The sequence below is a fragment of the Capra hircus genome, chromosome 16 (genome assembly GCF_001704415.2).
Source record: "Capra hircus breed San Clemente chromosome 16, ASM170441v1, whole genome shotgun sequence".
NCBI lineage: Eukaryota > Metazoa > Chordata > Mammalia > Artiodactyla > Bovidae > Capra > Capra hircus.
In genome coordinates this window covers 61,902,733-61,908,369 of record NC_030823.1, presented here as the reverse complement: position 1 = coordinate 61,908,369, position 5,637 = coordinate 61,902,733, and the positions used below count along the sequence as shown (strand labels likewise).

At 45.3% G+C, this 5,637-nt stretch overlaps 2 pseudogenes; both read left to right on the top strand.

Annotated features, from left to right (window-relative positions):
* LOC102185681 lies at positions 1,057-2,148 on the top strand (annotated as a pseudogene).
* On the top strand, positions 2,208-4,553 carry LOC102185390 (annotated as a pseudogene).

Here is a 5,637-nt window from a genome sequence, read left to right as displayed (position 1 = left end):
TCTATGATCCATTTAATTGACATTGTTTTTTATTATTAAGATTCCTGTAGAGGTTAGGGTCAGCTCTCTAAATTCATCTTCAGCTGCAATGAAGAAGCAGGTGAAACAGTTTATAAGAGTATGGTTATAGGGACTTTCATGGCGACCCAGTGGTTTAGGCTAGCAGCCCTTTCCAAGGCAAGGAGTGTGTGTTGAATCTCTGGTCGAGTAGCTAAGATCCCACATGTCTCCTAGCCATAAAACCAAAACCTAAAGCAGAAGCAATACTGTCGCAAATTCAATAAAGACTTTTTTTAAAAAGGTGCTTAAAAACAGGGGGCTTTGGAGGGGGAGTATGGATATAACACTTCCAGTCTTAAAACATGGTCTAAAGGTTGTTGTTTCAGGATAATCTCTCATGGCAAGGTCATAGTTATCATTTCAGTCTTTCCCCTAAGAAGGGGTGCTCCCATCCTTTTCTTCCAACTCTCTCCCCTCTCTTACACATAAGCCAAGAAACAGAAAACTCTAGTGTCTCGGTTTCAGAAGAACAACGTCAAAAACCAGAAAAGGAAGTATGAGTCAATACTTTCCACCCTTCATCTACTTAAGCAGATAACAGCCCTGAGCAGCAATCTTTCAAGTAAAACTGCGAGCGGCTTCACAGGGGGTGGTGGCGGCCCCGCTTGCCCAGGGAGTCACCGAGCTACCTCAGGGAGTCACCAAGCTACCTCAGGGAGTCACCGAGCTACCTCAGGGAGTCACCGAGCTACCTCAGGGAGGGGAACAACTATCAGGCGAGCGGGCGCCTGGGCCGCTGCCTGCAGCACCAGCCTGGCCCCGCCGCCGTCCTGACGTCCCGACGCCCACCCTGGTCCACCAGGGCCAGGCTGCTCACCGTGTAGTGTGCAGAGGGTCTTCCTCGAGGTGACATTTTCCCTCCAGGTCGATGCCGACTTGCACACCTCCCGCGCTGTGCGGGCTGGAATCCGACTTCCTTGCAGCTGAGAGACACACCGTCTCCGCTGAAAGACCTCACAGACCACCCGGGGTCATGGGTTGCTTAAGGCTTACAAGATGGCGGCGCTGGGATTTTACGGCGGAAGGAGAAAGCTGACCCTCGACCTCCGGTGCAGTTCCCAAACGTACCCAACAGACTCCGTCGTCTATCAAAATGCTTTCTTCAAAGAAGTACAACTGGATACTTTCAGTCAACAGTACTTCCTAAAGTGAGAGGTGTGAAGAGAGAGGTGGGTACGGGGAGGTATGCTAAGACCCATTTTACTTTGGGGTACTTATTTTTTATAGCCTATTTTACTTATATGTATGAAAGACTCACCTCTTAATATACAATCAACCTTCAAAGAAAAAAAATTAAAACCAAAACCCCAAAATTCCCATAGCGCCAGCTGTAAGGAGCCCAGCAGTCCCACTCATCTCTCGGAGAAGTAGCTTCACTGCTTGGGCAATCCAGCCTTGCTCTGAGACCTATTGCTTGCCAATCCCCTCTGAGCTGTCTTTGCTGAAGGAACATAACCCACCCCTGGCAGATGTTCTGCTCAGAGGAGATCTTGAGAAATTTTCTAGGGTCCTGATGGAGCCACAAGGAGAGAGCAAGAAAGGATTTGTCTCTTCTGTGGACCCTTATAATCTTGAAACCCAGGCAGAAATAGAAGATACAAGGTAATAGAACATTGAGGAAAACATGGCAATAAGAAAGAGGAGGAGGAAGAGGCTCTGGAAAGTTTGGGCTGAATAATGATGCTTTGTATTAACTACGAAGTGAATGGACAGTCTGTGAAAGTGTTTGTTGACTCAGGTGCCCAGATGATTATGATGAACCAAGCTTGTGCAGAAAGCTGTAATATAATGAGGCTGGTGGACTATTGGTGGGCAGAGATGGCCAAAGGAATGGGCTCCCAGAAGATTATTGAATGGGTACATCTAGTTCAGGTTCAAAATGAAGCAGATTTCCTGGCTTGTTCCTTCTCTATACTTTAGGAAGAACCTGTAGACATGCTTCCAGGACTGGATATGTTAAAATGGCATCAATGTTCCATTGACCTCAAGAAAAATGTACTCATGATGAGCACCACAGGCTCACAGACCATCTTCCTTCCCTAGGGAGAGTTACCAGAGTGTACCCCATTGGCAAATGGGGCCAGGTAAGAGGCCAGAGGAGACTGCAGACCAAGAATTAGCAGAAGCCCTTCAGAAATCGGTGGAAGATGCAGAGTGTCAGAATCCATAATGTGTATATATATAGTATGTGTGTACTGCAGCTGGAGTGGGCCCCAGACCAGAGGAAAAAAACAGTGAAGGAACTAACTCACTGGGAATATCATCACCAGTTTCAAATGCATTTAACTATCAAGCCCATCCTTCCCGACAGAGACTTGTGACTGGTAGTTCTTAAGTCTTACTGATTCTGTCTCTGCTTCAGTCTACCCAGCCACCCCCCCCCCCCCCGCCCCCGACCCCACCATCAAGCCCAGTGACCCAGACAGCATTGAACCTAAAGTTGTGAAGACATTGAAGGCCTCAGCTGAATTCCAGATAATCAGAAATGAAACAACATCTTCCTCTACAGGACCATTCTGATTGTGCTTCTTCAGCAGACAGTGCTCCAGCAAACCAGAGTACAGCTATTCCTTTGCAGAATTCACTCAAAGAAGTCATTGGTGCAGATGACCTAGAGAAATCTGCCGAAAGAAGCATGTGTCTGGTCACTCACTCAGCTGTGTTTGGCTTTTTGCGACCCCATGGACTGTAGCCGACCATGCTCCTCTGTCCACCAGATTATCCCATCAGAATACTGGAGTGGGGTTGCTGTTTCCTCCTCCAGGTGATCTTCCAGACCTAGAGATGGAACCCACATCTCCTGCAGATTCTATACCTGGAGCCACCTGGCAAGCTGAAAGAAACACCCAGGGCCTCATCATCTCCACACAAGACAGAAAGCTAGTTTATCTGTCGCAACTACTAGGAAGCTAGAACTTCAGAGGCTTATAGGTGAAAACGATTGGCATTCAGAATATCAGTACCTGAGTCAAGTAAATAGCCTTCAGCAACATGAAGAACCAAGGAATGAACAGCATGAGGGTACACAACAAAATGCTTCACATGATGGAGAATATCTTTGTAACACAGAAGACCTTGAATTTCTTGAAGAAAGGTAACAGAATCAACAAGAAGTGTTTGTTTGGAAACTACAGTGAAAGGAGACAGGCTAAGAGAAAAATATTCTACCTTCAGGTAGAATTTTAGCAGCAGGATGTTTTGGCTCCTCAAATTCAGAAACACTTATGTAAATAGATACAGTAGAACAATCCCTAGTTGCTATGCTTAATTCAGCAGGCAATCAGAATACTAATGTCAAGAACATTGGTATATCTGATCTCACCTTAGTCCCTTGGAAGTAGAAATGTAACCCTTCCTCTGAAATTTTTAGTAAGTCCATTTCCATTCAGGATGTACAGCTTCCAGAAAATAATGTTGAACAAATGAATATAAGTTTCTTTAAGTCTCTGTGCAGTTAGCCCTCTGTGGAGTCAACAGAGGGCTATCTATAACAGCAGCCTTAAAGGAACTAAATGAATTTTTGGTCTTTTGTAGTAAACCAGCTTCAGAAAGTACGTCTGAAGATGTTATCTGTCAATCAGAGACAGTAACTGAGGGCCAGACAGGTATTAAAGACCTGTCTGAAAGATGGTCCCCAAACGAGCCTCTTATAGCTACCCGGAGTGATCAGTGTTCACAAGTCTCCTTTCATTAGGCCATATCTATGAAGACAGAAGAATTAACAGACTATTCAGCTGGAGTAGAAGATGTAGAAAATATTAACTTCAGGGGTCCAGGTGATGACCTGGTAACTGATAAGGAAGGTGTCCCCAAGTCTAGGGAATTGATAAATGAGAGCAGTTCTGTCACTCTGAAAGTGAAAGTGAAGTCGCTCAGTCATATCTGACTCTTTGTGACCCTGTGGACTCTTGCCCACCAGGCTCCTCTGTCCATGGGATTCTCCAGGAAATGGAGTGGGTTGCCATTTCCTTCTCCAGGGGATCTTCCTGACCTAGGGATCGAACCCAGGTCTCCTGAATTGCAGGCAGACGCTTTAACCTCTGAGCGACCAGGGAAGCCCTCTGCCACTCTAGCCTTAGCTAAAATATCTAATCAGCTACACTGCATCTTTGGGATAGGAATTTCACCCAGAGTTTTAGCAAGTGAGGAGGATGCCCTCAATCAAACTTCTGAGCAAACTGAATCATCATCATCCAGGTTCATATTGGTTAAAGATTTAGATCAGGGCACACAGAATCCAGTGGCAGACAGGCCTGAGACCAGAGAAAATGTTCTGAAGCTGCAGAGCCACCTCTGAAATTTGAACCTCCTCCCAGCCATGCATCACGTCCCTCCTTTCTTGCACCATTAATTTTTCCTGCTGCAGACACTGACCAGATTCTCTATGCTGGCTACTTTCTGCAGGACGTTCTTGGTGCTTTGCTCTGAGATGGTGGAAGTGCAGACTTTGCACTTCTTGTTTGCTGTCAAAGAGCATTGTAGTTCCTGTATAACCTTGGAAAAGTGAGCTAGGCATTATTTCATTCCCTTAAAAAAGCTGTAACAGTCACATCCATACTCACTGTTTATACAGTATATGTAAAACCAACAAGCAGAATGTTGAGCCAGATTTTTTAATTTTTTGGCCAAAGTACTCTATGATTTCTTGTCTTATGAATTTGTCTATTCCTTTTGTTAAAATTTGGGTCTTCAAAAATGTATTGGCCCTTATGTGCATACAAAAGCTTTTTATTATCATTAAGATGATGTATTCTGGAATAAAATTGATGGTATTATATATTTTCCTTTGCAGGGAGCAATGTGGTAGAGAATCTGGCTGCCTGTGCAGGAGACAAAAGAGATGCAAGTTCGATCCCTGGTTCAGGAAGATTCCTCTGGAGAAGGAAATGGCAACCCACTCCAGTATGCTTGCCTGGAGAATTCCATGGACCAAGGAGCCTGGTAGGTTACAGTCCATAGCGTTGCAAAGAGTCAGACATGACTGAACACACACACACACACACACACACACACACACACACACACACACACATATAGCATAAAAAGTAAAAATAAAATAAGCCCTATCTTGTCTGAAAAATAATCTTCTACCCAGTGCTCAAGAAACAGACGGACCACCAATAGGAAGTTGAAGCCTATGGATGAGAAGGGCAGAGAGGTCAAGGACCCACTATTCTGGTCAGCCTCTAACTGTTTTGACTTTGAGCTGTGATACCTACCTGAACAAGATCTCTCTGTTTAGGGACTTTATTGGGGGTGGGGGAAGTCATGGGAAGTGGATGTGCTGGGAAGGATCTTGTCCTCTGAATTCATACAGCTCCTGAGAAGACTTGATTTCATGGCCAGAATGGCCACCAAGGTTTCTATCTGCTCACAATTCCAGTTGCACATTTATACCATATTTTTAGTGGTGCTAATAGAAAATAACCCACATGCCAATGCAGGTGTAAGAGATGCAGGTTCCACTCCTGGGTCGGGAAGATCCCCTGGAGGAGTGCACGACAACCCAGTCCAGTATCCTTGCTTGGAGAATCCCATGGACAGAGGAGTGTAGTGGGCCACGTTCCATAGTGTCGC